Source organism: Elephas maximus, chromosome 16 (genome assembly GCF_024166365.1).
Source record: "Elephas maximus indicus isolate mEleMax1 chromosome 16, mEleMax1 primary haplotype, whole genome shotgun sequence".
Taxonomy (NCBI): Eukaryota; Metazoa; Chordata; class Mammalia; order Proboscidea; family Elephantidae; genus Elephas; species Elephas maximus.
Window position 1 is genome coordinate 31,893,760 of NC_064834.1, and position 23,566 is coordinate 31,917,325.

Below are 23,566 nucleotides of genomic sequence, written 5' to 3' on the forward strand. Positions count from 1 at the left end.
CGATTGGCTACTCACAGAAGATTCAGTCCATGAAAGTGATCACGTATAAACACTGAGAATCATGGCCCAGCCAAGTTGACAGTCTTAACCATCACAAATAGTAATTAACACTTTAAAAATAAAATTAAGAAAATTCCATTTACAATAACATCAAAAAGAATAAGATACTTAAGAATAAATTTAACAAAAACAGTTCAAGGCATATGTACCATAATTTGCCCATTAATTTGCTGATGGGCGTCTTTTTGCTATTTTTGCTATTGTGAACAATAATGCAATGAACATGGGTGTGCATATGTCTATTTGTATGATGGCTGTTAGTTCTCTAGGATATATTCTTAAGAGTGGGATTGCTGGATCATATGGTATTTCTATTTCTAGCTTTTTTAAGGCGTGCCATATCATTTTCCAAATTGGTTGTGCCATTTTACATTCCTACCAGCACTGCATAAGAGCTCCAATCTCCTTGCAGCCTCTCCAGCATTTGGTATTTTTTGTTTTTTTGATTAGTGCCAGTAATTTCAGGGTGAGATGGTATCTCATTGTAGTTTTAATTTGCTTTTCTCTAACGGGTAATAATGGTGTCTTCTTGTGTTCTTGAATTAGAAGCCACAGTCCTGTATTTATCACACTATGTCAAGTACTGGTTGCTTACTTCTTTAATGATGATTTTTGCTGAACAGGCCATATCTGGGAAGGGTAAATGAAAACTAAACTTGCTAAGTCTCCTTACTTATTGAATCTGTGTCTTCCAAAGTATATTTGGCATGGGTATTGTTCTTTGAAGGCAACCAGAGACTCTTTGAACATTGCATTCCTTCATGAAATGTTCCATCAAAAATCCATTTGAAATTTATGGGGTAATAGAATGAAGGCCTGAGAGAAGCAAGCTAACCACTTGTGACATGATTATAACACAATGCAAGTATCCTTTCATCACAAACATCTTTGAACATCTATACCAATGAGTTTTAGAATTAGAGCATAAATGAAACATTGCTACAATATTTTGGTGTGCCAAATTCTGATTGACTTTGATCCATACAGCTACAAATCATTCTATAAAAGAGTTACCTTTGATGGCATTCTCAGCTCTTGTTCACATAACCGACATCTGTAGTCAGTCTTGACTCCCTTTCTTAATGACCCTAAATGTCTTTCCTTAGACCACTGCACTCACACAGTATCCTATTTAGTCCCTTCTAATTGATAGACATTTGGCATACAAGATTAAATATTTTTGCTCTATCTACTAAAATATGTTAAAATCAACATTAAATATACTACATAACTATGTAGACCTATGGAAGAGAACAGAGATACCCAAAATAAACTCATGCATATATTGAGATGATTTATGACAAAGGAGGTACCCCAGAAGAATGGGAAGAGCGATGTTTTTTGTTAAGTGATTCTGGGATAACTAGGTAAAATTGGAAAAAGACTAAACCTGAACCTCTCCCCGACACCATACACAAAAACTTTCTCCTTGTTTCTTTTCTTCATATTGATTTTGTCATCAACTTTATATATTCAATAAAAATAGAAGATATTTGGCAGTTTACAATTTTAAAGCAGATATTAATAGTAATTTAATAGGTATTGAACCTCTCTATGCTTTCAGGTGTTGGTTAATTAAGTATTTATCATTGTAGACTGAATAACTGAGGATCAGGTGTTAAATGCTTTGCCTGAAGGGAAAAAATAAACAAAAAAGACACCAGAAATATCTATGATATTCAAATTGAGGGTTGCTATGCTCAATGTTTCTTCGCATGTGTCATAGTAGCAAAAAAAAAAAAAACCCAAAATTAATACATATAAATATATATACACACACACACAGTGAAACCTGTGAGAGCCAGAACTCTATAGGACTGCCTTGTTTTTCTGCATCTTGATTTCGTTTTTCACCTTTGGCAGGGTTTGGCTTCCACTTTTCTATTGCCTTCTATTAGTGGAAAATATTTGCGTTTTCCTTCTTTGAGAGGTTTCCGCCTTACACACGTTCTGGCTTTCCCAGGTTTTACTATGAGTGTTTGTATATATATATATATATATGTTGTATACGTTATATATGTATACTATATATATATATTCCTCTCTCTAAGGTCACTATAGTAATCCAAATATGTTTATGTTTTCTGGCAAGACAGTACCACTCTCTGTCACTCTCTCTAGTTCTTAAAAATTGGTGTGCAAGAGAATCACATGGAGATTTTTTTTTTAATGTAGATTGCAGACCCTCCTCTGGGAAGTTCTGATTCACATTTTTAGGTTTAGATTTTACAAGTTTAACAAACACCTCCAGTGATTGTGTTGCAGAGGATTTGTGTACCATTTTGTTATAAACAGTGTACTAGTCCATCATTTCCCATTAAGACTTTAACATACATTGTTTATCAGCTCACTAGATAGTCCTTAACACTATAGGATGCCTGACACATACATTTTAGAAAGGGTTTTATATCCAGGAAGGAGTTAAGGGTTCTGGTATACTGGGAAGAGTTGAATGTGATATAATGGTAAACCAAAACAAAACCAAACCCATTGCCGTTGAATTGATTTGGTTTCAAAGGCTGTAATCCTTAAAGAAGCAGACAGCCACATGTTTCTTTCATGGAGCAGCTGGTAGGTTTGAACTGCCAACCTTTTTGCTCTTAGTCCAACGCTTAACCACTGCACCATGAAGGCTAATGATAGGGGACCTCTATTGTCTGACAGAATCTGAAGTTAAAGAATAGGCGCTGCCTGAGGCAGCAAGGTGATGCTGAAATGAGAGCAGTAAGAGTGAGCAAGCAAATTTTTGCTTCAGAATTCTGGCAAAGTATTATTTTTTACTTAAATTTACATACACGTGTATGTGCATGCACACACACGCACACACACACACACAATGGTTGAAAAGCAGACAGAACTAGGTAAGGTAAATATGTAAACTTGTTTTGTTCTCACAGGAAATAAACTCAGGAAGTATAAAGCACTATCTATAGTGAGAGAAATTGTCCAAATTATTGGATATTCACCAAAAATGCTTCTTTTTCCCACTGATCCACCAAAACGCTACATTTCTAACCCTCCCTTGCAATTAGGTATACCCACGTGACTGGATTCTAGCCAAGAGAATATGAGTAAAAATGATGTATACCACTTCTAGCCCTACCTCATGAAACCCTCCCACACATCATCCTCCATTCTCTTTCCCCATCTTTTGACTGAATGGAGAAGATACTGAGGACAGTGAGGAAGATAGAGCCACAGAACGGAGGGAGACCGAGTCCTTGCCCACAGCCTGAACACAGGTATTAGACCACATTGTGCTTGAGGATAAAGTTTTATATTATGTGAAGTTACAGATATTTTGGAGTGGTTATATCAGGTAGCATAAACCTTCTGAACCCAATTCTGGGTTCACCAGGCAAATAATTCAGGAAAATCTCCTTTAACCTTCGGTGATAGTAAGTTCACATTTGTTGGACTGAGAAAAGCCACTTCTCAAAGGATCTGCATCTCAAGTAAAAATGTTTTGTAGGTTTCAAATGGAATTAGGTCAAAGGCAGGGTTACCAGCCCTGTTAAATTTTCTATTTCCCATACCAGAGATGCAAAAATATGTCATCACACAGTGCTTCACTCACTACTCCTTCAATCTCTTTAATTCTGTGCTTAAATTCTAAGGCATATCTGGATCAAAGAAACAATTGCTGGGCTATTTATAGCTTAAAAATATATGTTAAGCAATAAAATATTTCTGTGTTCTTAGGAACACAGAATAGTTTGAATCATATTGCCTCACACTTAGAAGGATGTCCTGAATTTAAAAATTCTATTAAAATACCTCTCTCTAAGAACAAGCACACTTGAGTTATGAAGTAACTGCCCTATACTCCAAACAACGAGCAAAAGTTTTGTTTGGAAAGTTTATAATGTTTGGCTTCAACCTGTAAATCAGAAAAACTGCGCAGTGTTACTTCTGAGTATGAAATATTTTATTCTCCTAGGCTCTTGGAGAGATTTTTTTGTTCATTCAATTGCTGGAATTTCTCAGCTATGAGTCATTTGACTGCATGCATTCATATCACATTTGTGCATGCCTTTTACTTCTCACATCACTTGCACTATTTTATTTCTTTCTTACCTATATGTCAGCCTCCTCACTGCAGCCTGAAGACGAGTAAACTGCCATCTGAGAAGATGAGTGAACTACCAGCACCAATGGTCCTCAAAAATTGTTTTAAAATATTTTCAGTATCATAATTCAATGTTATTATTTCAGATCCTACCCATGAAGATTTCATACTTCAGTGAAAAGCTGGGGAAAAAAAGGAAGGGGTTGCAATCTTATTTTATTTTGCTTTCTAACTTTGAGAAGTCACTTGTCATTTTTTACCTTTTAGTATTTACTGCGTGATTACTTCTCCCAACCTCTTTCTGCCCTCCCACACAGCACATGTACATGGAGATGAGATCTATATAGGATGGTGAGGTTTGGAGGTGGTTGTTTTCCCCATTTTGATTTTTTTCTGAACAAAATGATCTTGAAGACACTGTTTACCTATGAACAATATTTTCTAATCTTATTCTTTTTTAATTGTATAAAGTAAGAAATCTCAAACAATTGATATTGAAAGTATGGTACATAAAGTGAAAGTGTTGATTTCCTACTGTACTCACTGGATCACAGTGTTCCACCGTAATCTCTGGATAACTCAAGATAATTGAGTTGCCCAGTAGTTAAGAGCTGGGCTATTAACCAAAAGTCCAGTAGTTGAAATCCACCAGCCGCTCCTTGGAAACCCTGTGGGGCTGTTCTACTCTGTCTTATAGGGTCACTATGAGTTGGAATCAACTCCATGGGAATGCATTTTTTATAGCAATACCTGTTAGATGGACAATAGCAGGAAAAACTTTAGATGCATTCTGGTTGCATCTCTTCCTAATTGGTACTTTCTCATTTCCAGAGGCTGTTAACATTATTTCCATTAGTTGTTTTTATAACAATTTAGTGTGGTAGATATTTATAGGTAATGAGGCAATGAGGAGTTGTTTTATATAAAGTAAAGCTATTACAACTATATATTTGATTAAAATATCAAATATATTTTGCAGTGGAGTATTTTTAAAACTTTAATAAATCTTTTAAAAAAAGCAATGTATTAATAACACATATCTCAGAGTGAGAGGAGCCCTGGTGGTGCAACAGTTAAGCACTCAACTGCTAACCAAAAGATAGGCAGTTTGAACCCTCCCAGCAGCTCCATGGGAAAAAGACCTAGCAATCTACTCCAGTAAAGATTAAAAAAAAATAAATAAAACCCTATGGGGTGGCTCTACTCTATCCTATAGGGTCACTATTAGTCGAAGTTGACTTGGTGACAAGGGGCTTTTTGGCTTTATATTTCTGACCTTCTGATTCTATAATACAGATAGTAATTTTGAATCTAAGCACCATAATACAAATGAGAATAAGAATTTTTTCATGTATACTTAGAAGCATACCTACCTGAAATATTTTGGATTAGGTTACCAGGAATACCCTACAGAAATAGCAAAGAAGGCACTGGGATAAATTCTTGGAAACTAAGATAACAGAATCAGAGAAAGACAAAAATGCACATGCCCCAGCCTTTCAGAGAATACTTGAGGGTAAAATAAACTACATCTCTGGGCATTATCATGAAGGTTTGTTGAGGTCAGGGAGGATCTTCGGAGAATCATAGTGTATGATATAGCTGAAATCTCCTTTGATTCAGTGCTTGGAGGATATGGTTCAAGTTCTTTAATAAAAGGAGTTATAAGAGTCTAACAGAGAAAGCCCACCTTTTCTGGAATGTAGTAAAATATGGAAAGGAAAAGAACACTGATGAGCAGCTTCAAAGTCAATAAGAAAAGAAACTATACAGTATTTACAAGCAAATACCTCCCAGGAATATGTGACAAAATAAGACATTGCTTTAATATTGCTCATTACCTAAAATATGAAGTTTGAATATTTTAGTATTTGAGGCCTGTTTGACACTCTCATGATGAGAGTTTATGTACACAAAAGATTTTTCTCCACTGTCAGCAATCATGGCATGAAAAATGTCTTAGTCATCTAGTGCTGCTGTAACAGAAATACCACAGGTGAATAGCTTCAACAAAGAGAAATTTATTCTCTCACAGTCTGGTAGGCTACAAGTCCAAATTCAGCATGTCGGCTCTAGGGGAAGGCTTTCTCTGTCAGCTCTGGAGGAAGGTCCTTGTCATCAATCTTCCCTGGGACTAAGAGCTTCTCTTCCCAGGAACCCTGCGTCCAAAGGATGCACTCTGCTCCTGGCACTGCTTTCTTGGTGGTATGAGGCCCCCAACTTTGTTTGCTTCCTTTTCCTTTTGTCTCTTGTAAGATAAAAGGTGGTACAAGCCATGCCCCAGGGAAGGCCCCTTTACATTGGATCAGGAATGTGATCAAGGATGTTAACATCCAACCCTAATCCTCGCTTATAACATGTAGGAAAATCAAAAAATGGAGGACAACCACACGATCATGGCCTAACCAAGTTGACACATATTTTAGTGGGACACAATTCAATCCATGACAAAAAATAAAGCACAAAATATATCTGAAGAATCCAAACCAAACCTGTTGCCATTGAGTCAATTCATACCTGATGGTGCCTCTAACGACAAACAAAATCCTATAAGCGTTCCCTTCATTTTAGGTGTTAAAGGAATATCGATGTTTTTGAGTAACAATAGCCTCAAATGTTTCTTTTGCCTGCTTATAATTTACACACAAGTGATGATTCTTATGCTTTATAAATGTCTAATGTACATTGCTACTTATTTATTTGATATTTCTATGTGGCTGTTCAAATACGCCAAACCATTATTTCAGATATTTCTCCATTTCACGTTTTTGCACATATGGTGCTCTTAATTTATGTCACTTTTTGTGCTCACAAATGTCAGTAATAATAGAAAAAGGAACAAAAGAATAACAAAAAGCCTGAAAAGTTCTTCAAAGTCTGAATAAAACAATTTAAAAACAGGTGAAAGTTTATGAATTTTGCATAAAGGTTTCATAAAAGGGAAGTTCACTTATGTGAAAAAACAAGGAATTTTTGGCCAGGGTGCTCAGAAGTCCAAACCTTTTCATGTCAAGTAGATGCAGGCAAAATACAAAAAACCAAGGATGAAAGAACGTGGCATTATCATTCTGGCTCTATCTTTAACAGGCCAGGAATAAATCAAACCTTTGTGGGAAGGAAAGGATTAAAAACACTTTAGTAATTTACTCCTTCCTTACCTGGAATGCCCAGAGAAATAAATACCTCAACTGTACCTCTTTGTAAAGATATGAACAGTATTTATTGGTGGAAAGATCTAGAAATTCCTCTCAATAAAATGCTTTCCAAGGCTGTAAATCATTACAGAAGCAGATCGTCACATCTTTCTCCTGTGGAGCATCCTGTGGATTTGAACTGCTGACCTTTTGGTTAGCAGTAAACACTTAATCACCAGGCCACCAGGGCTCACAAGGATTTACTTTTTTTATCATGATTGCTTATTATGAATAATCCTGGACTTTATAGACTAAAAAAAAGATTTTTTTTTTTTTTTATAGACTAAGGGGGCATGGCTGGCTGGATAATTTGAGGAAGTTACATAGCGTAATTCTAAAATTTAAATATAGTCCCATACGAATGAGTCCAAAACTTAAACAGTTTCCTTTGCAAACAACATTTCCACATACATACCTGAAAACTCATCTGTTGCTCTGAAACACAACCTGTCTTACTGCTAGAGGAGATACTCTTAGGGCTTGCATCTAACAGTTTCAGGCTCCTCCAAGAAAATAAGATATCTTGTGCCCGGTGTTTTTACCTGTATACTTTGAAACGTTAGTCAAATTTGGTATTGCTTAAGATTTATAATTTGCCTTAGCCTGTTTTGGCAATTTAAACCTTTGTGGGGAAACACCCTCCATTGCGTCTATATATTTTTTTAACGTTTATTTTGAAGTTTGGACTAGATTATCTATTTCCAAACTATTCCATTGAAAATCAGAAGTTTATACCCTGCTAGTCAGTGAGATATAGGGGAAAATATTTGGTAATTATGTCACTGGTTTGGAAAGCCATAAACAGAGTTAAACAGCCTTTTTACTGCCAGAATTCTGACCTGTAATATTCCTTTGTGTATGTGATTTTTTAAGATGGGGATATTATACATTGAGTTTCTCATCCAGTTTAAAAAAGGAACTCCCTTTCCAAATGGCATTTAAAAACCAAAAGCCAAAACCAAACCATTGCCATCAAGTTGATTCTGACTCATAGCAATGCAATAGGACAGAGTAGGACTGCCCCACAGAGTTTCCAAGGAGTGCCTGGTAAATTCAAACTGCCTTTTGGTTAGCAGCCATAACTCTTAACCATTATACCACCACAGTTTCCAAGTAGTGTTTAGTAATGCCTAGATTATAGTTTGAAAAATGATCTCCGAATGTGAGTTATTTATTTGGGAGATGATTCCAGGAAGCTTTGGATTTGAGTGGTGAAGTTAAGTGAGAGAATATAAGAAAACCAATACCCAGTGTGGTGTGCTGATGCACATGCTACTGCTGTGGGCAGCTGGAGCTCAGACCCACTGTCATCTCTGGGGGATGGTTTAAAACATGTTTCAGAGTTGTTCCAACTCAGTGGCAAAAAAACAGGGATAGATAGCCAACATTTTCCATTTGTCATAGGTTGGAGTTGCTTCTGGAGCTGTGAACTTCCTGACTCCACTGTAAGAAATCAGACACTGGGTAGAGTTCCCCCCAAAGTCCAGAGAATCTATGAAGTATGACATTTAAGGGCAAAAGATGCTCTTTCCACTCTGATCCCATGTGCTCCACAACTTGTATATTGATGCTAAAATTTCACCATCAGAATTTAATTTTTTTCTCAAAACTTACAAGGAGACAAACACTAACTTAGGTAGTGTTTGCTCTTTCAGACTTCAGAAATAGGAACAAGCTAGGAGCTGGATTTCATTCAGGAAGTAAATGTGAGAGCAGTGATGCCAGTTAGGGATGAAGGGGTATAAAGCACATTAATTTACTTTTTAGAGCTCCCGAAAGTAAATTTATTTACTATACGATCTTATTTCCAGCCAACTGGCGAGCCATCGTCCTGCTGAGGATAACCTGGCTTATTACCATAAGCAAAAGCCAGGTGTGGAGGAATGTGAGGTATCCCTGCCAAGTGATAGGTCAGGCTGCACTGCATGTGCAGGGGCCGCTTCAGCTGAGTACAACTGTTGACGCGTTTGATACACAAACTCTATTTGATACACAACCTCTGTTTGATATTTGACTCTGCTTATGTCTACAGTGGAAACCCTGGTGGCGTAGTAGTTAAGTGCTACGGCTGCTAACCAAAAGGTTGGCAGTTCTAATCCACCTAGGCTCTCCTTGGAAACTGGGGCAGTTCTACTCTGTCCTATAGGGTCGCTATGAGTCGGAATCGACTTGACGCCACTGGGTTTGGTTTTGGTGATTTGTACAGTACCTAGTGATGTGCTTGCTTGCCTATCATATAAACAATAAAAAAAACAATAGCAAATACTTTTTCCCAGTGGCAATTTATAAAAATAATTCATATGAAAGACTACTTCCAAAATTGTTAATGAAGTTAGATGATATAACATGTCAGCATTTCTTTTCCCCAAACTCATATTCTTTTTACAATGCCAGGAAGCTTTCTTCCAAATTTTGTGTTCGTAAATATATACTGTAAAGTGGAGGTAACAAAAAAAAAAAAATTATTAGTGACCACAGTATTGTTTTTTTAGGAGCCCTAGCGGTTTTTAGTGGTACAATCTGGAGCCCTGGTGGTATAGTGGTTAAGAGGTATGGCTGCTAATCAAAAGGTTGGCAGTTCGAATCCACCACGTGCTCCTTGGAAACTCTGTGGGGCAGTTCTACTCTGTCCTAGGGGTCACAATGATTTGGAATCAACTAGATGGTAATGGGTTTGATTTTTTTGGTTACGATGGCACAATGGTTAAGTGATCGGGTGCTAACCAAAAGGATGACAGTTCTAACCCACCCAGTAACTCCATTGCAGAAAAACCAGGCAATCTGCTTCTGTAAAGATTACAGACAGGAAAATTCTATGGGGCAGTTCTGCTGTGTCACATGTGGTCACGATGAGTCAAAATTGACTCAATGGCACCCACCAACAATATTGGTTTTGAGGCTCCATTTTATTTATTTATTTATTTTTATTTATTTATTTTTTTTAATTTTTATTAAGCTTCAAGTGAACATTTACCATTCCAATCAGTCTGTCACATGTAGGTTTACATACATCTTTCTCCCTTCTCCCACTTGCTCTCCCCCTATTGAGTCAGCCCTTACAGTCTCTCGTTTCGTGCCAATTTTACCTTCTTCCCTCTCTCTCTATCTTCCCATCCCCCCTCCAGTCAAGAGTTGCCAACACACTCTCCTGTGTCCACCTGATTTAATTAGCTCACTCTTCATCAGTATCTCTCTCCCCCCCACCGACCAGTCCTTTTCATGCCTGATGATTTGTCTTCGGGGATGGTTCCTGTCCTGTGCCATCAGAAGTTCTGGGGAGCATTGTCTCTGGGATTCCTCTAGTCGCAATCATACAATTAGGTGTGGTCTTTTAATGAGAATTTGGGGTCTGCATCCCATTGGTCTCCTGCTCCCTCAGGAGTTGTCTGTTGTGTTCCCTGACAGGGCAGACATCGATTGTGGCCGGGCACCAACTAGTTCTTCTGGTCTCAGGATATTGTAGGTCTCTGGTTCAAGTGGCCCTTTCTGTCTCTTGGGTTCTTAGTTGTCGTGTGACCTTGGTGTTCTTCCTTTGCCTTTGCTCTCGGTGGGTTGAGACCAATTAATGTATTTTAGATGGCTGCTTGTTGGCATTTAGGACCCCAGGTGCCACAATTCAAAGTGGGATGCAGAGTGTTTTCATAATAGAATTGTTTTGCCCATTGATTTAGAAGTCCTCTCAAACCAAGTTCCCCAGACCCCAGCCCCTGCTTCGCTATCCTTTGAAGCTTTCATTTTATCTCGGAAACCTCTTTACTTTTAATCCTGTCCAATTAGGCTGACCTTCCTTGTTTTGAGTGTTGTCTTTCCCTTCACCCAAAGCAGTTCCCATCTACAGATTGATCAATAAAAAGCCCTCTCCCTCCCTCCCTCCCTCCCTCCCCCCATTGTAACCACAAAAGTATGTGTTCTTTTCCGTTTTTTCTATTTCTCAAGATCTTATAATAGTGGTCTTATACAATATTTGTCCTTTTGCAACTGACTCATTTCGCTCAGCATAATGCCTTCCAGATTCCTCCATGTTATGAAATGTTTCAGAGATTCGTCACTGTTCTTTATCGATGCGTAGTATTCCATTGTGTGAATATACCACAATTTATTTACCCATTCGTCCGTTGATGGACATCTTGGTTGCTTCCAGCTTTTTGCTATTGTAAACAGAGCTGCAATAAACATGGGTGTGCATATATCTGTTTGTGTGAAGGGTCTTGTATTTTTAGGGTATATTCCGAGGAGTGGGATTTCTGGGTTGTATGGTAGTTCTATTTCTAACTGTTTAAGATAACGCCAGATGGATTTCCAAAGTGGTTGTACCATTTTACAACCCCACCAGCAGTGTATGAGAGTTCCAGTCTCTCCGCAGCCTCTCCAACATTTATTATTTTGTGTTTTTTGAATTAATGCCAGTCTAGTTGGTGTCAGATGGAATCTCATCGTAGTTTTAATTTGCATTTCTCTAATGACTAATGATCGAGAGCATTTTCTCATGTATCTGTTGGCTGCCTGAATATCTTCCTTAGTGAAATGTGTGTTCATATCCTTTGCCCACTTCTTGATTGGGTTGTTTGTCTTTTTGTGGTTGAGTTTTGACAGAATCATGTAGATTTTAGAGATCAGGCGCTGGTCTGAGATGTCATAGCTGAATATTCTTTCCCAGTCTGTAGGTGGTCTTTTTACTCTTTTGGTGAAGTCTTTAGATGAGCATAGGTGTTTGATTTTTAGGAGCTCCCAGTTATCGGGTTTCTCTTCATCATTTTTGGTAATGTTTTGTATTCTGTTTATGCCCTGTATTAGGGCTCCTAGGGTAGATCCTATTTTTTCTTCCATGATTTTTATCGTTTTAGTCTTTATGTTTAGGTCTTTGATCCACTTGGAGTTAGTTTTTGTGCATGGTGTGAGGTATGGGTCCTGTTTCATTTTTTTGCAAATGGATATCCAGGTATGCCAGCACCATTTGTTAAAAAGACTATTATTTCCCCAATTGACTGACACTGGTCCTTTGTCAAATATCAGCTGCTCATACGAGGATGGGTTTATATCTGGATTCTCAATTCTGTTCCATTGGTCTATGTGCCTGTTGTTGTACCAGTACCAGGCTGTTTTGACTACTGTAGCTATATAATAGGTTCTGAAATCAGGTAGGGTGAGGCCTCCCACTTTCTTCTTCTTTTTCAGTAATGTTTTGCTTATCCGGGGGTTCTTTCCTTTCCATATGAAATTAGTGATTTGTTTCTCTATTCCCTTAAAGTATGACATTGGTATTTGGATTGGAAGTGCATTGTATGTATAAATGGCTTTTGGTAGAATAGACATTTTTACTATGTTAAGTCTTCCTATCCATGAGCAGGGTATGTTTTTCCATTTAAGTGTGTCCTTTTGAATTTCTTGTAGCAGAGTTTTATAGTTTTCTTTGTATAGGTCTTTTACATCCTTGGTAAGATTTATTCCTAAGTATTTTATCTTCTTGGGGGCTACTGTGAATGGTATTGATTTGGTTATTTCCTCTTCGGTGTTCTTTTTGTTGATGTAGAGGAATCCAAGTGATTTTTGTATGTTTATTTTATATCCTGAGACTCTTCCAAACTCTTCTATTAGTTTCAGTAGTTTTCTGGAGGATTTCTTAGGGTTTTCCATGTATACGATCATGTCATCTGCAAATAGTGATAGCTTTACTTCCTCCTTACCAATCTGGATACCCTTTATTTCTTTGTCTAGCCTAATTGCCCTGGCTAGGACTTCAAGTACGATGTTGAATAAGAGCGGTGATAAAGGGCATCCTTGTCTGGTTCCCATTCTCAAGGGAAATGCTTTCAGGTTCTCTCCATTTATAGTGATATTGGCCGTTGGCTTTGCATATATGCCCTTTATTATGTTGAGGAATTTTCCTTCAATTCCTATTTTGGTGAGAGTTTTTATCATAAATGGGTGTTGGACTTTGTCAAATGCCTTTTCTGCATCAATTGATAAGATCATGTGGTTTTTGTCTTTTGTTTTATTTATGTGATGGATTACATTAATGGTTTTTCTGATATTAAACCAGCCTTGCATACCTGGTATAGTATAAATCCCACTTGATCAGGGTGAATTATTTTTTTGATGTGTTGTTGGATTCTATTGGCTAGAATTTTATTAAGGATTTTTGCATCTATGTTCATGAGGGATATAGGTCTAAAATTTTCTTTTTTTGTAACGTCTTTACCTGGTTTTGGTATCAGGGAGATGGTAGCTTCATAGAATGAGTTGGGTAGTATTCCGTCTTTTTCTATACTTTGAAATACCTTCAATAGTAATGGTGTTAAGTCTTCTCTGAAGGTTTGGTAGAACTCTGCAGTGAAGCCATCTGGGCCAGGACTTTTTTTTGTTGGGAGTTTTTTGATTACTGTTTCAATCTCTTTTTTTGTTATGGGTCTATTTAGTTGTTCTACTTCTGAATGTGTTAGTTTAGGTAAGTAGTATTGTTCCAAGAATTTATCCATTTCTTCTAGGTTTTCAAATTTGTTAGAGTACAATTTTATGTAGTAATCTGATATGATTCTTTTGATTTCATTTGGTTCTGTTGTGGTGTGGTCCTTCTCGTTTCTTATTCGGGTTATTTGTTTCCTTTCCTGTTTTTCTTTAGTCAGTCTAGCCAATGGTTGATCAATTTTGTTAATTTTTTCAAAGAACCAGCTTTTGGCTTTGTTAATTCTTTCAATTGTTTTTCTGTTCTCTAATTCATTTAGTTCAGCTCTAATTTTTGTTATTTGTTTTCTTCTGGTGCCTGATGGATTCTTTTGTTGCTCACTTTCTATTTGCTCAAGTTGTCGGGACAGTTCTCTGATTTTGGCTCTTTCTTCTTTTTGTATGTGTGCATTTATCGATATAAATTGGCCTCTGAGCACTGCTTTTGCTGTGTCCCAGAGGTTTTGATAGGAAGTATTTTCATTCTCGTTGCTTTCTAAGAATTTCCTTATTCCCTCCTTGATGTCTTCTATAACCCAGTCTTTTTTCAGGAGGGTATTGTTCATTTTCCAAGTATTTGATTTCTTTTCCCTAGTTTTTCTGTTATTGATTTCTAGCTTCATTGCCTTGTGGTCTGAGAAGATGCTTTGTAATATTTCGATGTTTTGGATTCTGGAAAGATTTGTTTTATGCCCTAATATGTGGTCTATTCTAGAGAATGTTCCATGTGCGCTAGAAAAAAAAGTATATTTTGCAGCAGTTGGGTGGAGAGTTCTGTATAAGTCAATGAGGTCAAGTTGGTTGATTGTTGTAAGTAGGTCTTCCGTGTCTCTATTGAGCTTCTTACTGGATGTCTTGTCCTTCTCCGAAAGTGGTGTGTTGAAGTCTCCTACTATATATGTGGAGGTGTCTATCTCACTTTTCAATTCTGTTAAAATTTGATTTATGTATCTTGCAGCCCTGTCATTAGGTGCGTAAATATTTAATATGGTTATGTCTTCCTGATCAATTGTCCCTTTTATCATTATATAGTGTCCTTCTTTATCCTTTGTGGCGGATTTAAGTCTAAAGTCTATTTTGTCAGAAATTAATATTGCTACTCCTCTTCTTTTTTGCTTATTGTTTGCTTGATATATTTTTTTCCATCCTTTGAGTTTTAGTTTGTTTGTGTCTCTAAGTCTAAGGTGTGTCTCTTGGAGGCAGCATATAGATGGATCGTGTTTTTTTATCCAGTCCGTGACTCTCTGTCTCTTTACTGGTGCATTTAGTCCATTTACATTCAGCGTAATTATAGATAAGTAAGTTTTTAGTGCTGTCATTTTGATGCCTTTTCATGTGTGTTGTTGGCCATTTCATTTTTCCACATGCTTTTTTGTGCTGAGACGTTTTTCTTAGTAGCTTGTGAGATCCTCATTTTCATAATGTTTAACTTTGTATTTATTGAGTCGTTACGTTTTTCTTGGCTTTTTTCTTGAGTTATGGAATTGATATTCCTTTTTGTGGTTACCTTTTTATTTACCCCTATTTTTCTAAGTAAAAACCTAACTTGTATCCTTCTATTTCGCCTTGTATCACTCTCCATCTGGCAGTTCAATGCCTCCTATATTTAGTCCCTCTTTTTGATTATTTTGATCGTTTATCTATTGATTTCCATGATTTCCTGTTGTGTGTATTATTTTGTTTATTTATTTATTTTTTAGAATTAGTCTTAATTTGTTTGTTTTTGTGCTTTCCCTGTTTGAGTTGCGTTGATATCAGGACGTTCTGTTTTGTGACCTTGTATTGTGCTGGTACCTGATATTATTGGTCATCCGGCCAAACAATCTCCTTTAGCATTTCTTGCAGTCTTGGTTTAGTTTTTGCAAATTCTCTAAACTTGTGTTTATCTGTAAATATCTTAATTTCTCCTTCATATTTCAGAGAGAGTTTTGCTGGATATATGATCCTTGGTTGGCAGTTTTTCTCGTTTAGTGCTCTGTATATGTCGTCCCATTCCCTTCTTGCCTGCATGGTTTCTGCTGAGTAGTCTGAACTTATTCTTATTGATTCTCCCTTGAAGGAAACCTTTCTTTTATCCCTGGCTGCTTTTAAAATTTTCTGTTTGTCTTTGGTTTTGGCAAGTTTGATGATGATATGTCTTGGTGTTTTTCTTTTTGGATCAATCTTAAATGGGGTTCGATGAGCATCTTGGATAGATATCCTTTCTTCTTTCATGATGTCAGGGAAGTTTTGTGTCAGAAGTTCTTCAACTATTTTCTCTGTGTTTTCTGTCCCCCCTCCCTGTTCTGGGACTCCAATTACTCGTAAGTTATCCTTCTTGATAGAGTCCCACATGATTCTTAGGGTTTCTTCATTTTTTTTAATTCTTTTATCTGATTTTTTTTCAGCTATGTTGGTGTTGTTTCCCTGGTCCTCCAGAAGTCCCAGTCTACATTCTAATTGCTCGAGTCTGCTCCTCTGACTTTCTATTGCGTTGTCAAATTCTGTAATTTTATTGTTAATCTTTTGGATTTCTACATGCTGTCTCTCTACGGATTCTTGCAACTTGTTAATTTTTCCACTATGTTCTTGAATAATCTTTTTGAGTTCTTCAACAGTTTTATCAGTGTGTTCCTTGGCTTTTTCTGCATTTATCCTAATTTCATTTGTGATATCTTTAAGCATTCTGTAAATTAGTTTTTTATATTCTGTATCTGATAATTCCAGGATTGTATCTTCATTTGGGAAAGATTTTGATTCTTTTGTTTGGGGGGTTGGAGAAGCTGTCATGGTCTGTTTCTTTATGTGGTTTGATATGGACTGCTGTCTCCGAGCCATCACTGGGAAACTAGATTTTCCAAGTAGTCAGCTAAAAAAAAATGCAGTCAGATCCCTATCTGAATTCTCTCTCTGGCTCCGGGTATTCGGATGTTAATGGGGTCGCCTGGGGAGGGTGGGGGAGGGATCTGAGAGCTAGGAGTGTAGCACCACAGAATATAGAGCTGAACACCACGTTCACGCTCCACCCCCGTTCGCCAAAATCCGGGCTGGACGGGTCCCTGGCTAGGACACTGCTTTCCTTGCTCGGAAACCAGTCACTTCCTCCTGGGGACTTCCTCCGGTGCGCGGCACCGCTCGTGGGCACTGGGTGGGCGTTTCCCGCACGAACGGGTGGGCCCGCCCCCAGGGTCTATTCAGGTGATTATAATTAGGTCCCGCGGTCACGCCCCGCCTGTGCACGCGCCCAAATCCCAGCGGGATGACTTCCGGGTTGAGACGCTGCTTTCCCTGTTCGGGAACCAGTCACTTCCTCCCCGGGACTTCTCCTTCCGGAGCGCCACACCTCTCGCGCGAACTGGATTGGTGTCACCTGCACGGCCAGGTGGGCCCGCCCCCTGGGTCAATTCAGGGCAATAAAAATGAACTCCGCGCTCACGCCCCGCTCGTGCGCGCGCCCAAGCCCCGGCAAGACGGCACCCTGTCTGGGACGCTACTTTCTGCGCTTCGGGACCAATCAGTTCCCCCCGGGGACTTCTCCTTCCGGTGTGCCACACCTCTCGCGCAAACTGGGAGGGCGTCACTCGCACGACCAGGTGGTCCCGCCCCCTGGGTCAATTCAGGGTAATAAAAATGGACCCCGCGCTCATGCCCCGCCGCGCGCGCGCGCGCGCGTGCCCAGATCCCAGCGGAATGGCTCCCCGTCTGGGATGCTGCTTTCCCTGTTTTGAGACCAGACACTTCCGGGGATTTCTCCCTCTGGTGTGCCGTGCCACACGCGCGGACTGGGTGTGCGTCCTCCTGCACGAACATGTGGGCCCCGCTCTGGGGTCACTTTAGGGAAATATAGTTGACCCCCCCCCCCGCTCGCGCCCTGTCGGCTTCTCGCCTAACTCCCGGCGGGACGGCACCCCAGCTGGGACGCTGTTCTCCCCCCTCCCAGATCAGTCACTGCCTCCCGGGTGCTTCTCCCTCCGGCTGAGCCCCTACGCTGCCCGCGCCAATCTGCTAGGCTTCCTCCCGGGATGGGTTCGGGGGGGAAGGGGTGGGCCCCCTTTCTGTGCCGTCTGCCCCCCTGGGCTCTGCCCCAGATCGAGCTCCGAAGGTCACCTGCCTGGTGCGCTGGCTCCTAGTTCTGAAAACTGTCGCTGTCTGCCCGTATTTGTTCGTTTTCCGTCTCTAAGTCTGTGCTTGTTGTTCAGAGTTCGTAGATTGTTATGTATGTGATCGATTCCCTTGTTTTTCCGAGTCTTTGTTGCAAGAGGGATCCGCGGTAGCGTCCACCTAGTCCGCCATCTTGGCCCCCGCCCCATTTTATTTTTAAATATTCTGATTATAATACATAATTTTTAAAAAGTGAATTCCAGAAGACATGACAGAAACGTGATTTTTTTTTTTTTCATGTCCTGCAGCCTTCATATCATTTCCTAATTCCAGGAGCTCACTAATCTAAACACCCTAACTGGTATTTCTGTTCAGCATTTCTTATTTCCTTTTTCTTCAGTGTTCTGCTGCTTACATTTTAGTGCAGGAAAGCAGGCATAGAAACAAACTAATAAATAAAATATAATGATGAAAGTGCTCTGGATAACAATATAGCAGAGAAGGAGAAAACAGACCACTAGACAGGAAAGAGAAATTGACAGGGGATATGGTGTTTGGTTATGCAGACATGGGAAATTCTGCCAACTTCTTATTTTACTTCACATTTCCCAAATGCTCAGGAAAAGTTTCGTTTGCTAGATAGGACTGAAGAAAGAAAGATGGAAGGCATTGTTCTGTATTCAAAAGGCTATATTTCAAATCATCTTCCTGCCCCTTTCTATGTCTTGATTTCTCTGAACATAATGGTAAAATAGCCGTATAAATTTCCTCAGGACTTAGGTAGTAGTTAATTACTTTTTTTTTTCAATGCATTGGGGTTAAATTTTAAAATCAATTAAGGGTGGTGTACCAAAATGTGTCATTAATTCAATGTACTCATTTTTAAGAACTACTAGAGTAATACATGATTCCTTTTTACCTCAGTTAATAAGTAATTCACAAAATGTTGTCCAAACTACAAGTCTGTGATTTTACTCTATTTGCAAACAGCAATTTAGTCTGCCACAATTCTAAGGATGTTGACAGAAGACATAGACTCCTGGGTCAGAGAAAATAACCTTATTATTTCCATCAACAATAATAATAGCAGTAACAAGGGTAATAACTTATTTTTGTGCTTGTGTTTGTGCTCATTCCCGAAGCCATAATTTCTATAAGGCTATAAATCAAAACCAAACCCACTGCCATCAAGTTGATTCTGACTCAAAGCAACTCTATAGGACAGGGTAGAACTGCCCCACAGAGTTTCCAAGGAGTGCCTGGCAGATTCAAACTGCCAACCCTTTGGTTAGTAGCCGTAGCACTTAACCACTACGCCACCAGGTTTCCCTATAAGGCTATACAAAAAAAAAAAAAAGAGGTGTAGCACTAGCTCAGACAATGGGTTGCATTATAGGAGAGGAACATTGAGCACTGAGGTTAGAGAACCTAGATCTTTTATAATAGGCAGTAAGCTTGCCTACCCTCTGCTCTGGAAGGATATATTATCTCAATATTCCAAGGCTGTAAGCAAACATGCCCTTTGCTGTAAAGGGAAATATTATCTCTTTCTTCCAAGGATGCTCTCTCTTCAAACATCATTGAAAAAATAGTCCTGAACAAAGAGAGTTAGTGCCTCTGCTGTCAAGGCTTGCAGAAACATTGAGAGAACCATATGGAGATTTGTCTCCCATAAAGGCATGCTAATTCACTCATCCTGTGTGATTATTAGATATAAACTGTTTTGCTGATTTATGAAAATTTTAGTAATACGTTCAATTCTGTTAACAAATCTGAGAATCGATGTTAATGATGCCAACAAAGAAATATGCATGATAGGAGGAGGAAAGGGAAAGTAAAAAGGTAAAAGAAGGTAAAATTAAATGAACATGAAATTGATATGATTGGATCGTCCACTGCTAGCCAAGATGGAGTAAAAGGATAAGATTCACCTTCCCATCTGAATTAAATTTAAAAAAGCTAGAAAATATATGTAACAATTGTTTATCAGACACTGTACCTCAGGAAATTCAGGACAGACTTGCAAAATTAAGAAGAGAAACATTGTTTTAAATGGTCAATTGATCCAAACAGGCACTTTACCAAATATGATATATGAATTATAAATACACACATGAAAAGATGCTCAAGGTTATTAGTCATTAAACCAAAAACCAAACCCATTGCCATTGAGTTGATTCCAACTCATACTGACCCTATAGGAACCCTAATGGACAGAGTAGAGCTGCCCCATTGGGTACTAAGGGACAGCTGGTGGATTCGAACTGCTGACCTTTTGGTTGGCAGCCAAGCTCTTAACCACTGCACAACTAGGGCTCCTATTAGTCATTAAACCAAAAATCCATTGCCATCGAGTCGATTCCGACCCATAGCGACCCTATAGAACAGAGCAGGATGGCCCCATAGAGTTTCCAAGGAGCAGCTGGTGGATTTGAACTGCCAAGCTTTTGGTTAGCAGTCTGAGCTCTGAATCACTTCACCACCAGGGTTCCTATTAGTTGTTAGGGAAACACAAATTAAAATGAAATCCCATTGCACATCTGTAAGAATGTCTAAAATTAGCAAAACTGATTATTCCAAGTGTTGGTGAGGACAAGGACCAACTGGAAGTCTCATACACCACTGTAAGAATGTAAAATGGTACAAACACTTTGGAAAGCAGTTTGGCAATTTTTTGAAAAGTAATCGATACCCCCATATGATCCAATCTGTAAATCTATAGGAATTTTCCCAGGAGAAGTGAAAACGTATGTCTTTACCAAGAATTGTACAAGAAAGATCACCGTGACTTTATTCATAATAAATGAAAACTAAAAACAACCCAAATATCCACTAACTAATGAATGGATCAAAGAATTGTTGTATGTTCATACAATGAAATAAAAATATAAAGCAATAAAATTGAACGAACAAAGGATATAGGCAACAACATGGTGAATCTCAAATTAACTATGCTCAGTGAAAACATCCAGACAAAAGAGAGCACATACCGTATGATTCCATTTATATAAAGTTTTAGCTACCAGGTGACCCCAGGGGTCAGTTTCAGTTCAAGGTTTGAAGAGTATCTCAGGGCAATAGTCTCGCGGAGTCCTCCAGTATCAAAAGAAGTTTTTTTTGGTTTTTGTTTTTTAATTTGAGGTTCTACTCCACATTTTTCTTCCATTCTATCAGGCTCCATCTATCATGGCCCTGATTATAATGACTGATAGTGGCAGCCAAGAGCTTTCTAGTTCTTCTGGCCTTAGGGTAAATGAGGCTGTGAACAGCAGATTTTTAATGAAGCAAGCACATCACTTTTACCAAGAACATCAGATAAGGTGACTAAACAAAAAAGATCTGTGATTGAGTCTGGTGACTTAGACCATTCGGCCTCTCAGACACCCATTTAACCCAGTACTGAAATCACTCTTGAGGTTTACCCTTCAGCCAAAGATTAGACAGGCCCATAAAACAGCCCAGGGGCAAAGATGACAAGGAAGGAAGGGACAGGAAAGCTGGTAATAGGGAACCCAACATTGAAAGGGGGAAGTGTTGACATGTCATGGGAATGGCAATCAGTATCACAAAACAATATGTGTATTAATCATTTAATGAGAAACTAACTTGTTTGGTAAACCTTCATCTAAAGTACAATAAAAAAAAAAATCTGTGAAAGATGACAATGCTTTCTGTTCACAGAACACACATGTAATGACAACCTAAAACCTCAGAAGAAGATATCAATTCCTTCGTTTCCTTCTAATCCACCACCCATTAACCTGTTTCACCTAACTAAGCATGTGTGGGCCTGGTGCCATCAATTAAAGCTGAGAACTAATGGCCAGAAATTAGAAGCATTTACGTGACTCTGTGAATATGCTGACCCAAATCAAAAGAATATTCCTGTTATAGCAAAAGAAGCCAAGATCCAGACGTGGTTACCAAAAAAAAAAAAAAAAGTAGACAAGGGAAAAATGCTTCTGGAAAATTCTGAGAAAAAGATGATATGCCCTGAGGGGACTAATCCTCCCAAAGTGGTTCCATCCTCTGAGACGGAGGCAACTGCTCTTGAAGCAACTACTCTTCTTGAGGGAGTTAGTACAGTTGTGGTAACGACTTCTATCCAGGAGGCAATTTTGGCCTCCTGGACAAGAAAGGCAGCCAGGACCAGGAAAACGAAGGAAATGGAATCACCACAAGAGGCCTGTGGTGTCAGGTATTGTGTGGTGAATTGGAGAAGTCTCCCTGAAACACAGATGGTTGGGTTCTCCTCCAGTGTCCGGCTCGATAAGCCTGGGTCCCTGAAAAACAGGGGAAAGTGAGTACACTCTTCTTGTTATACCAGGTGCTGTAGAATCAGCTCCAGTTCATGGAAACCACATGTGTGTTAGAGTAGAACTGTGCTCCATAGGGTTTTTAATGTTCTCTGGGTGGACTTGAACTAATCAACCTTTAGGTTAGCAGCTGGGCACATTAACCATTTGCACCATTCAAGGGCCGGAAGTAGTTAGGAAAAGTAAAAAAGCGATACTGATTTAACACAATTAACTACACAGAAGTTGTGTGATTCTTAGAATGGAATACATCCTACTGAAAAACATAACTTTTACCAGAATTTCAAAGTACATACCAAATGGAAGGTTTTAAAATGGATTCCCTTTTAGATTTCTGACCTCAGAAACAACTTCAAAATATACCCACAAAGAAGCAGTTTCCCATTTTGGATTCTCCAAACAACAAAAGACTATTTGGATTAGAATTGTAATCTATTCATACAATTTAGGAGCTTTGATTTCTACTAATGTTGCTTGAAGTTTTTTGTTTTTAAATTCACAGTTGCAATATTTGCCTTTATTATAAATATGCCAATTTTTCTGTTATTTGGGGGAAAGCATAAGGTCTTCCTGAATTCCATTTACCTTAATTTATATTTATTACATTTTTCAGTTCGAAACAGTGAGTCATTTATTTGATTAACTAAATCTTTTGTCCCTATTATTATAATGAGCATAAACAGGTAAAGCAGTAGTGTTTAATTTTTTTAATTACTTTTTCTTTTTACACAAAATCCACTGTGTTGTTTGAGTTTGTTGAGTACTTTGCAGCATTTACAAACGTGAAAGAGTAACACGATCAATACCACATTAGCATACAGCAATATTTCAATGCATAGGATTTGGAGTAAATATTAAAGTGGGATTTATGTTACAAAGGAGGGGAAAAAAGGCGTCTCATATTCAATGGTAATTTCAGTGGAACTCTTTTTTTTTTTAATACCCTAAAAAGAACTTACTCCTTTTACTTTGAGTATAGATAAGAAATTACTGGCTCTGAAATATACCCTTGTAAAATATTATATAATGTTTGCTTCCTCAGTACCCATGACACATGATTAAAATAACTGAAAATCATTAGCATGGATTCTGTTTAAAAAGTACAGTTATTTAGGTATTAAAGTTTTTATAAATAAATTCAGTATAATAACAATTCCATTTTGATTTTCAAAATCAATTAATTATGCCATATTCTCTTATTTAATCTCACAATTCTCTTTGGCTCTTACTAATGGCATAAGTGAATATATGATAGTTAAGCTTGATCTTCATTCTCTTTAAGAAAGACATTAAAAATATGTATGTTTTCATTTATATAAAAAATCTAGAAATTACCTATTTCCTCCATGAGGCAAATTTTTAATTATACACAGATTTCTTTGTATCTTTTTCTTCAGAATCCACTT

At 38.3% G+C, this 23,566-nt stretch overlaps 1 pseudogene; it reads left to right on the forward strand.

Annotated features, from left to right (window-relative positions):
* The first annotated feature begins 578 nt into the window (after window positions 1-578).
* LOC126059988 (developmental pluripotency-associated protein 4-like) lies at window positions 579-22,180 on the forward strand (annotated as a pseudogene).
* Window positions 22,181-23,566: the final 1,386 nt, after the last annotated feature.